This window comes from Rhynchophorus ferrugineus, unplaced genomic scaffold (genome assembly GCF_030347505.1).
Source record: "Rhynchophorus ferrugineus isolate W39M unplaced genomic scaffold, kcgeb_rfMv2 rfM1, whole genome shotgun sequence".
Classification (NCBI taxonomy): Eukaryota; Metazoa; Arthropoda; class Insecta; order Coleoptera; family Curculionidae; genus Rhynchophorus; species Rhynchophorus ferrugineus.
Genome location: NW_027472580.1, coordinates 13,948,226 through 13,961,027, shown reverse-complemented (window position 1 = coordinate 13,961,027; position 12,802 = coordinate 13,948,226). Strand labels below are relative to the sequence as shown.

The 12,802-nt window shown below is 30.9% G+C and overlaps 1 protein-coding gene and 1 non-coding gene across 3 annotated transcripts in view; both read right to left on the bottom strand.

Moving 5' to 3' along the window:
• Positions 1-12,802, bottom strand: part of LOC143204583 (uncharacterized) — a 74,639-nt gene that overhangs the window by 53,658 nt on the left and 8,179 nt on the right. The gene's annotated exons all lie outside the window — the stretch shown is intronic.
• Positions 5,102-5,206, bottom strand: LOC143189425 (U6 spliceosomal RNA). Its single transcript, XR_013003875.1, has one exon. It is a non-coding gene; the product is annotated as a U6 spliceosomal RNA (small nuclear RNA).

The window sequence follows — 12,802 nt, the reverse complement described above, 5'->3', positions numbered from 1 at the left end:
TCGTTTTTCAATTAAGATGTCCCTGACTATATTTAAAAATAAATAGGTTTTATAAAAAACAAAATCAACATGCTGTAACATAAGTCTACTTAAGAGTTCGGATTTTTAGTACAATACCGAGTACAGAAAGTTCGGATTTTTTTTGGATATATTAGAAACCTTGGAGTCAAAAATATAGTATAATTTATAATCAACGATTATGTTAGAAAAATATGTTTTTTAATTTTTTTTATAATCTGTTATGGCTAACTCTGTAAACCAAAATAAGATAAAGTAACACCTCCATGGCTGGACAACATCACATAGGTTTCCACTTCAATCGACAGTTACGGTTAGCATTCCCAAATCCAGAAAGCAACCTTGAAAGATTTGGGGATAGCAAACCTATCTCCTCTCCTGTGATTAGCCCTTCTAGCAGACTTCCCATTTTTACAAGATGTTAATCCGCTCCATACTCCTCTACGGATCTAGTTTCTACTACGAGTTTGTTCCATCCAACCAAGTGAAACGGCTTCAAGTTACCAAAATAAGCTCCTGAGGAGAATCTTAAACACTCTATGGTTTGTCAGAAATAATTAGGTTCATAGAGAAAGTGACACTCTAGAAACCAAAAATCTTATATCTCAATTTTTCCACAAACAACAACTCAGCTCAAGTTGTTTTCGAATGCGTCATGCATTACACTGGCTGGTTTTAGGCCAGAACATAAAAACGATGAGATAAAGTTTATAAAGGCAAGGCAAATATCTCATGTCACACTTAGACTCTGTCAAGATTATTTTATTATATTTTGCATAAGACTTTAAGTTATCTGCTTTCTTTTATTACAAGATCCTATTATGTTCTTGAATTAAAGTAAATAGATATAACATAATATAACAGTGAATGATGGGGAGTTTGCTTCAATACAGAATACATACATATATATATATATATATATATATATATATATATATATATATATATATATATATATATATATACGTATATAAATACTATAAGATAATTATTTTGATGGCGATTTTGATGTTCTTATAAATCTGTAAAAGAATGAACTACTAAACCAAGTATGATTTTATGTTTTGAAATATACTACATATGTGTGACTATTTGAATAATTCTTTCTGAAGAATGAACATTTTCAGTGATTTGTTAATTTATTAATAAGCTTCCATGTTTCCTATTAGCTCTTTGTTTGATGAAAATTGTATTCTGTGCATAATATTTTTGAGATGAGAGAACGGCAAGAAGTCCGTTAAACAAAAATGCCTTTTAATCCAAAAAACCACTTCGATTATTTGCTACGTATTCACATCGCTAGTTTGATAGAATTTATTGCAAGTATATTCACAAAATATTTCTAATTTTTCTGCTAATTCTATTCAACAAAAATAAAATAACAATTTATTGAATAGTCTTTTAAATTTATGTATTTCAAGATTTCTATAGAACTAAATCGTGTTGATATCAAAGTATAGTAACAAATAACATAAAATGATGTTGGAAACTAAGTCGAACTAATTGTACAGCGCCAGGTTTCTATCAAAGAAACTTCTTTTGCGTCTGGGCACATGTTTACATCCATTTTCAATCGTTACCAAATTACGGCATCATCTATTTGCCTTCTTATCGAGCAGGCAACTTTCGAAGGCGAAATAACTGCGCGTAAATTATTTTCGCGAAATCAAACGAGACCTTCACCGTCGCTGGAATGTCTGTAATTTGCAAGAAATTCGTATTTCGTCTTGAAAATATTTCAAATTATTTTCATTAAACAACCAATGTTGGGTATGATCGCAACTCACGAACATTGAAATTTCACGGTATAAAAATAATATAATTTTTATTATATAATCTAAGAGTAATTTATAATAATTATTTTCGTCGTTCTTAATAAACGATAATCATTGTGAAAATAATTAAAATCTAACGAACCTTTTACTATCGAGATATTTTAATATAATGTTCTGATTTTCATACATTTATTTTATTTCAGAGGAATATTTGTATTAAAACGGTATATATAATATACTGTATTAATATTATGTAAATATTATTACAGTAAATTCAATATAGAGAATCTATTGGACCTTATTCTAAAATACTTATCTCTTTGAATATCTAATAGAATTCAGTTTCTTTCAGAATTTCAGCAGTTTGTTTGAGTAATTCAAAGGGCTAGAAGTCGCTATAACCCAGATCTTGACTATACAGTAGACATCAAAGCAATGTCGAAGAGCAACGTTCTATTTGGTTCAAAGGTTTTAGGAGTTTTTTTACTAAAATCAATGTATTTTTTACACTAATGATGAGATTGTCATGAAATTGTGACGTTCGAACGTTTATCAATCACTAATAAAATAGAACATTTGATTTACGCTTAGTAGTCTTTATTAATGCTTCAAATTTTATTTTATAGGGTCGATATAAAAGGCCAAGTGAAGAAAAATCATTTGCGTATAGTCTTATTAAAGAAATAGTACTTAAAACAACCATTGAAACATTTCTTGAATAACAGAAACAAGTGTTTTATACTTAACTATTAAATTGCTAATAAAAAATAGATTTATTTAGAAAATGACATTTAAAGAAAGAAGGAAATCGCTAGTTAAAGTAATGCTATTATTGATTCATCACTTTATGTCTTGTTTCAAGGCAGAAGGCCTTAAATGTGCTAAAAAATGATTATTACTAGTTTTTAGAGCCCTCACAACGCGCTATAAACTACCTACAAAAGTCAAAAAAGGCAAATAGAAGAGACTAATTTACATTCGCAACAAAATCTATAGTATAGAAAAGTTAAAAAAAGGAACAAAGTTTACACTGTAAAATATAAAATAATGAAATGTAAAAGAGAAAAGAAGGTATAAAATAAAGTCATGTAGGAAAGATCAGAAAATTTTAAAGTAAATAAGAAAACAATATTTGTAAGTTATAATTAAAATTATGTATATATAGTATAAAATGTTTTCTTGTAGATAGGTAAGCTTTACATTTAATGTAGACAAAATGAAAGATATGTATAGAAATAAGTTTCACATTTTGTGTAAGAATGGGTTTCTAATTTCCATTTATGGAAAAGTAATGATTCATCTCTTTACAATCAGTCTCCAAGTAACAAATTTTTGATCTTGATTTGTTTATATCCCGCCTGCGGTAGAAGATATTTATATCTTTAGTCATCTTCATCAGTCATATCAGCACCCAAAGAGTCCAAAAGTTTTTGTGTTCTTTGATGAGCTGTCGCTCTTAGTAATTTTCTATAAAAAACATCAGGTAATTAATAAATTATATGATTCAAGAGGATTCGACGGAATGAAAATAATTTTCTTTGATATAAGAGAGCAACATTCCGATTTATTTCAATATGAGAAAGGATAGCTCAACACTCTTGCTTAGCTCAAGATCATAAGAATCTATATAAGCAGAGTATATGTAAGAAACTGTAATTAAGGAACTGATAACACTGCATTTTCTTTGAGAGCCAATTTTATTCTTCGTTAATAGAATAGAGAATTAACTCTAGACAATAATTTAAGGTATTTTTCTCATATTAAATATATTATAAGTTATAGGTATATAGGTATGTAAACTAAATATTTAATTTTTTGATGATATATTGAATTTACCATTACCAATAATATATCATTAATATTAATAACATGTTTATATTTGTCTATGTATGTTATATATATATTTATATATAATGAAAAAAATTAACAATAAAATTTGTTTTAAACATATGTTTAAACATTAGGGAAATACATACCAATATAATCCCTTACTCGTCTTACTTGTGTATTAATGCAAGTACAACAGAACGGTAATAAAAATTAATTTGTAAATAAAGATCGTACCAAGCATATCTAATGTAAGATGTAATTAATTAAAGAAAAATGTAATTAAACACATCAAACATGACCTCCACATACACCATATTTAATTTATTTTCATTTAACCTTATCCCATGATGATTAAAAATATTCTTTAGATCTTCCCCTGTCTTGCAACTGTCCCCAAAAACGAACTTTATTAAAAAAGTTACTAATCAGTCTTTAACAAAGTTATAATTAACAAAAATATTAAGCCTCATGGATTCTAAGAAAACTTTAAGTCTGTCTGAGTCTCATTAACGTTCTCAACAAATACTGTTATCAGTTAATTAGGTTTTTAAATATATTTTAGGAATCAGGGATAATTTCCTTATATACGTATCGATGTTAGGTTGAACAATGGAAGCAATTTGATCCCAGAAAAACATTTTCTTTGGTCTCTCGACGCCATGGCAACGTGTACAGTTACGCAAATCCAATTAAATTGACAAAACCTTTTAGCTCCAAGCAAAAGGTTCAAATTGATATCGATGTTAACGAGAGCCGCTCGTCGATATTAAGGTGATATTAATAAACTGGCATTTCACTAGAGAAATGTCGGCCAATATTCGTTTAATAAGTATTGGGGATTACATATTAGGCCGGATGGAAATAATGTTTTGATGTTCTTGGAGATTATGAATTAATTTTGAAGGATATGTTTTGTCGCTTTGACGGATGTCGTTACTTCGCGACTATAAAACAGTACGATAATGATAAAAGGGAAGAGGGGGGAAATTGACATAAATTAAAGCCAACAAATACGATAAAGATGGTGAATGATGATTTTGATACTAATATAAATTTTGATATGGGTTGAAGAGTCGGTCTGTATGAAGCTGAAGCTCTGTATCCATACATCTAATCTGGTTGTGCCGTCACGCAGTATGTGATAAACAGAGGTAGGAGCAATGTGACTAAAAAAATTACAAAACGTGAAGAGGCTCAAAGATATCAAATGACCGTGAGACAAATGACAGTAACCCAGTCTCAGCCGATTCAGAGTTACGATATGAAGACAAGCTGTATCTCGTTCCTAGTGAACAGTTGGGATCAGTGGGGACACAGATACTCCTGATGGAGAGGGGAGAGGAATAGTGAGTGTTCTGAGTGTTCGTCTCCTGTCATGCCATTGTGAGAAGTGATCCATATTAGACTTATCTTGTAATTATTCAGAAAGAGAGTGCGGAGGATTGATAGTAGGTAACCAAAGCATGGTTGAATTTCTAAAAAATATGGAACTATTCACGATTTTGCTCATCATCCTTGTACAGGGGCTATGCTAATATTTTGAGTGTCGTTCCAATTGTACCGCCGAAGTGAATGTTTTAATTATTTTATGGGAAAACATATATGTTATATTTCCATTTAAGTATGGTTCATTACTAGTTACTTTTATTCTCAACATTTTCTAGTAGTTAAACTTCATACCGATAGGGTGAACCGTTTTTATGTAATATCAAACACATTCAACTTACAAGTAACCATTATATAACAGTTGAATTGAAAAGTCCCCGGCCTGACACATAGATGGCGCTACTAGAATTAAATCCATATGTTATTTAGTTAGCCCTGACCCTCAAAAGACGCACGTATAAATTTGACAGCTGTTGGATCATTAGTTCGAGAATTATAGCATTTTGAGTGAAGCAACTTTTGTTATTGTGAAAAAATGGATAAAAAGGAATTTCGCGTGTTGATGAAATATTGCTTTTTGAAGGGAAAAATACAGTTGAAGCAAAAACTTGGCTTGATGCCGAGTTTCCGGACCCTGCTCCAGGAAAATCATCAAGGATTGGTATGCTAAGTTTAGAGGTGGTGAAATGAGCGCAGTAGACGCCCAGATGAGGTTGTTACTGACGAAAACGGTGAGCGCAGTAGACGCCATACAATTCACGAATATTTGGGAACGATAAAGCTCTGTGCAAAGTGGGTGCCGCGCGAGCTTACTTTTGACTAAAAACAATGACGAGTTGATGATTTGGAGTAGTGTTTGAATATGATCATGCGTAATAAACCCGAGTTTTGCATCGACATGTAACAATGTATGAAATATGGCTCCATCATTTCACTCCGAAATCCAATCGACAGTCGAGAGCATTTCAGGAGTCGGTCAAGATTAATCATTCTTTGAAGGATTGTGTTGAGATGTACGATAAAGCTTCGAATATCGCGAAAAGTTCAGCGGTCAATACCAAATCCTGTTCAGGGCAATTGAAACGAGATGCCGGGCTGTCCACCACAAATGCACTGGCAAGCCCGCTGCAAGATTTGAAGCCATCGCTATATATGTGCTTGCGGACAGTGTAAGAGTGGATAAGTTCACTGAACTTGGATCGAATAAGGTATGGGGACAATGTTCTCTTCCATAAAATTGACATAATGATATGTTTATGAAGGGGGTAGTGAAGTTCCATGGGGGAAAATTGGGGTAGTGTACAAGGAGGGGATGCAACAAGCCAATTCCAGCCCTGGACAGAAGATCTGCAATTATGTGAGAGGTAAGAGTGGTATAGTAAGGGATAAGAAGGTCCAGCAAGGGTGGATGATTCTAAGTGGAGGTCAGATTTACGGAAGGAATCATCGTTTACATTGTTTTATACAAATAGGCGAGTGCGGAGAACTCTAAAAGAAGCCTGCAGAGTTTTATGATCATTTGGGTAGCAATATCTTGGTATTCAGCTAGTTCCCTTATTCACATCACTGGTTGGAATACCGCAAATGAATATCTCGACGTCTTCAATAATGAAGCTTTTACCATGTTTAAATATTGCTAGCTAACACTACCATATTTCAAGAAGGTAATGGCCCATATGCACGGTCGAAAATTTTCAATCTTGGTTTGAGGAGCATCAGAATATCATCAAACATCTTCTCTGACCAGCATAATCGCCAGATCTTAACATAATTGAATCTCTATGGGCAGTTTTAAAGCAATACAAGAGTAAGAAATACAACCATCTCCAACATCAGTGAAGTAATTAGCGAATGTTTTGGTACAAGAATGAGAAGATATTCCTTTGGGAACTATTCAGATACCCTACGAATTTATTCTCCGAAGAATTCTAACTGTTTTAAGAGCAAATGACGGCTAAATACCTTGTTGATAAATAGATATTGTGTATATGTCAGGTGTTCATATTATTTCGTCCATACGCTATATATTCCGAACAATTCTAGCTTAACCCTCGTATCAGATAACTAACAATAATGGCGTCTACAAGTACAGCATTCAAACGTTTTAGTGAAAACATCGTTATTAATATTGCTTCATTCAGAAATCGCTTTACCTTTCACTTTTAGACTAATTTTATTAATGAATCTCGTATTCATTTAGTGACGGTATAATTGAATTGAGGTTGGGCCATAACCGCCCACATTCCTGTCGTAGTATCGGAACACAATACTTTAATAATGTGGGGTTGAAAAGGTAATTTATTACCGCTGGCTTTTCCCGACGTTTCGGAAGCGGTATTAAGAATGGCTGTTGTAGTTTTTTTTTCCACTCCGTTCGTTGTTCCAACGACACTTGAACGGTAGTAATTAAGTAAATTATACTAAAATATATGTTCCAGTCAAGATTTTTTCGTGTTGCTTAAGTATAAATTTGCCACACAAAAGGAATAATTATTATCTTTCTTTCAATGTTTATCCCTTAAGTTTTTGTTACAATAATTCAGGTACGTACGTGCATGGTCTTTCTAATGTATATGAGTGTAATATTGCAATATACCTTTGCTATAAAAAAATTAAACTTATAGGTAATAATAAATTGTAGCATACAACAAACAGCTTAAGCTGATGCGCTTTTTATTAATAATAACAATAACAATTAAACATACAATGTAAAGGCTCGGTATCAATATGTAGTCAATAATGAATACGAATATACAAGCAAGTAACGAAACCAATATCGACATATGGAATTCAATTATGGGGATCTTTCGCGAAAAGTAACATAAATACAAATTTCTCATGTCAATATCGAAGTAGTACAACTCTTGAATAACACCAGAGCAGGAGGCAGACTCAAAATGATAAAAACCTCTGAGCTTGTAGGGATGTCTTGTTGGTAATAGTGTAGTGTAGTGAGATGCATTTAATAGACAAGTATCAGTGTTAAAACATAAACATTATTGCTTCATAGTCTAAGATAGGAACGATGGGCCCTTCTAGATATATATCTAGATTTATGTTATGATAAAGAAAAATTGTAGAAATATATAAAATAAATAAATTTTAAAAAATAGCATAATCTTTTAGGCTATGATATACCGTTTCTAATATAGTGAAAACAAGCATTACACGTCAAAAAAAGCATCAGAAATGCTATAATGAAATCTAAAATGAGACGAGAGAAAATACTAGATATCCTTTCTCTGTAAATGTATTAAAACCAGTGGAAATTGTTTCAGTACTCGTGGCTATTCATGAGAATCTTTATAAATTTATTCAGAATTGATGAAGGGAAGTTAGGGAAGGCCAGGAATTCAAATATCAAGGCTAATATCTATCGCTTTCAATATTGCAATTGTCCATATGGATCTGAGATTTGGACACTGTTACAATTCCATATTTATAAGCTTGATATATTTGGAGTGCAATAACTAAGGCAAATTCTACCTATTTCTTTCCAAGATCATATTAGAATAGAAGTCATTCGCTTAAGATATGACCATTGAGTGCACAATTGAAAAATAAATTTGAAACGCAGTTTAAAATGATATGGACATGTCCGATAAATGAAGTGAACAAATTTCTCACGAAATTTTCTGGTGGAATCAAGCTCTTGGATGGAACATAAAATAAACAGCTCCAAAAAGGATATGGACTAAAATCATAGAAAGAGATCTGACAAATAGGAGGCTAACATTGTCTGAAGCCAGAACAGTGATGAAGAACACTCTAGGACTATTCTGATGGATTTCATAAAATAAAGGGTCAAACTATATTGAAAAAGGAAGTCAAATATATTTCTTTATTCTAGTTTTAGAAAATCGAATGAATTATATGAGCTTAAATTTATTTACCAATCTAGAATGTATGTATTGTCTATTCAAAGTTTTTTTGTACAAACGCACATCAAGATGTTTAACGTATTGCCTGCCGCAATTTGTAAGTTCATTTTAGAATAAGACAATATTTTCCTTCTCATTTTATTCTGGTTAAAGAGAGACACAATTCTGTCTGGTTAGTTCAAACACGTAAACGAATGAGCCTGTCAATATCGTCCGGTTGTCAGATATATGTAAAATTTTTGAAAGCAATAGTGATAAGAAGTTATAACTCTAACCTATAAACTATTGTGGATGTATAACTGTAGTTTTTAGATGTACTGTAATATTATAATCAATTATATTTGATAACATTTTTCTTCAATAATTTTATTTAGACTAGAAATTTACTGAAGTTTTCACAAATTTAGATGACATATGAACAAAATAACTTTAAATAGACTACAAAATATATACTAATATAATTTTACTAATGACAAAATTACGATTATAATCTTTTTGAGCTATTCTGATAAGAAATATTATATACGATATTCCACTAAAAATTATCTTAATTCAATTTTGATGCCCCGTTATTCAGTTTTTAAGGTCAAATAATGGTGATATTAATAAACCGCTTTGTGGATGATCCGGGTCATATTTCATCGATGTAAATTTTAACCTTTTACATAAAAATATATTTTTTTTAATTTAATTAGATTTGAATAAAAAGAAGATCAATGTCAGAGAAATCCTTTTTTGAACGAAATACATCATTAATATATATATATATATATATATATATATATATATATATATATATATATATATATATATATATATGTATATTACATAAGATAATACGCATCATATATCACAAACTTAGTCCGTGTTAATTCTTAGAATCTTAGGATATAGAATTATATAAAGTATTAAAAATATATTTTCTTATCAAGGACAGGTACTTATCCAGTTTGGCAATTAAAATATTAATCAATAATTTATTAAAAAATATGTTTTCAAATACGGTTGGCGAGTAGGAATATAAAAATACAAGAGGAAAAATAACAGGACCATAAAATGTATTTATAGATGTGTATCGTGTAATATCGAATAGAGCAAATGCTAGAGAATGTTTATTCGGTAAAAGGTGAAGATAATATTTTTAAAAACATGCTTAAGTGTATATATGCGTATCTAATACATTTCAGCATTTAATTTAGTTAATTTAGTGTTTTTAGTATGCGAAAATATATTAAGCCAATATATGTATAAAAGTAATGAATGGAACTGGAAATGAAATTCTCATAGTGAAAATGACAGTGACTGTAAGATTTGTATACATAAATGTGTGTAATTATTCAGAATATGTATGAGCATTTGGAACATGTGAGGAGAGAATAGACACTAACTAACTCTTTCAAAGGTCTTATGACAAATTTATTAGATGGAATACACTCATTAAATAATAAGATATAGAAAAAATATAAACCGAAAGTAAGAGAAGGAAATCCTTATTTCTGTTTAGAAATATACTCATATTAAAACAGCTTGAGATTGAAATATAACAACGAAAGAAACAGGAACTAAAAGTAAAAAGGTAAATAAAATACGCTCAAATGACAATAAAATACATTGCATGGATATACAAGTTTTAATTGGTTGAATTAGGCCTCCAGGGGATACCACTACATAAAAAATGTGCCCTATAAACTAGGGTCTTTCAATAATAGTTGCATTAGATATACTTTAATGTTAAAATAAATTATATTTAATAAAATTGTTTTTGTGTCATGATTTTATGTATATTAAAATAGTTGTATAGCAAAGAGCAAAATAAACTAAAAGTCGAAGTAATGCAGCAAAATTTCGACGTTGTGACGTCATACATTTTGATGAAACTATAGATACATTTTCAAATCACCTCATAAACTTATAGGGAGATGAAACCTAGTACCTACACATCAGTTCGGATTTATTAACAAAAATTCAACGATTGGCCAGCTTAGAATAACATATGTACTTGAAAAAGTCTTCGATAAGGTTTGGCATGACGACCTGGTTCATAAGCTACAGAAAATCTTACCGAAAGGGTACACTATTAAAGATACACACAACTATTAATATCTAAACATTAGAGCTACATGTTTAGAGTGAAACAAGAGAAAACCTATTCTACAGTAAGAAAAGCTAAAGTAGGTCTATCACAGGGACATGTGATGAAGCCAATGTTTTATATATGCCCTAAATGGAAAATATCACGATAATAATGATGATGATTGATGATGACACTGCGATTCTTGCTATCCGAGATAATAGCGAAGAAGTCATACGAAAATTATAACAGGCGAATGACAATATCAATAATTGGACCTACCCTGAAAAATAAAAACTGGCGAAAATAAATCTGTACATGTGCAGTTCACGTATAATCAGACCGCACAAGCACCGATGACAATAAATAATACTACAAATCCATATAGCAACAACGCTATCGCTGAAAGTACTGATGTTAAAATATAGGAAAATGTACTGGTTATTGGGAAGAATCGCAGATATCACGAGCCTGATTACTAACACCAAAACCTTCAGATACTGACCGTCACTTAGGAGACATGAGGACAGACTTCATTCTCATTTCAAAATCGAATTATAGTTATATTAATGGATACTAGGATAACCATTTGATCTTGTGTCGTAATAGTGAGGTGCATGTAATAGAACAACAGCAATCTTAATACTAAAACATTATTACACCAGAGATTAAGATAGAGCCAATGGATTCTCCTAAATAAGTGGGTTAGTCGGTAACGACTAGTAACAATGTAACAAATATATTCGAAAATAAAATATCATAACTTGTTGGGACATGATTCACCATTTCTATTAGAGAAAATACAACTATTTAGACTACAAATAAAGAAATGATGAGATGCTATGATGAAATCTAAAATGCCAGACACATTTCTAGATATTCTATATATTAAAGGAATATTCGTCGGCATCCAAAGCATTCTCGTTGGCGGAATATTAGATTATTAATATCACCATTTTAATATCGTCGAAGGTCGCTCGTTTACATCGATATCAATTTGATCCTTTTGCTTGGAGCTGAAAGGTTTTATGAATTTAATTGGATTTGCGTAACTGTACGCGTTTCCATGGCGTTAAGAGATCCACGAAAAATGTTATTCCGGAATCAAGTTACCCGTGCATTGTTTTACTTTAAAACGATACGTGCGCGGTGAAATAATTTCATATTGGCGGAATTATAAAACGGAGGTGAGAAATCGTAACCCTAAGGATCGAGGGAGATCATACAATATTAATGGAGGACCTTTAAAAGCTTAAGTTTAATTTTAGAATTTCAGAGTTCGAATTGGTTGACTAATCATTGACTTAATTAAATTTTAATTACTAACCTTTAAAATATAACAGTCGCCCTGTGAAATTAAGAAATATATCAATAATATGAGATTTTACACTGAGTCTAAAACGTGACTTTGTTTTCACAACTAAACGCACATATTTTATTGAAAATTCTCTTTTATATCTATATATGTACAATATAAGTTTGAGCTAATAAAAGATGGAAAGAAGTCAATGTGAATTCACGGTAGCTATGTTGAAAAATCTTATCTTTTGATTATTTGTGTCAATATATTATAATTTACACGTACATACACTTGAAATGTAAAGTAGTTTTACAATACATTAGATTTTATTTTATGTTAAAATTAATTTTAAAAGGCATAGAACTTTCAAAAAATTCTATAAGGCGATTTTGCCACACAGTTTAAACACAGTACAATTTAAACACAGCCTATTCAAAACAGTAGTGACGTACGTCAACAATATGTGGCTGTTGAAAGTTGTAAATTCGTTTTACAGTCAGGCAATATTTTTCTTCTCGTTTTATTGTATTTAAAAAGAGAT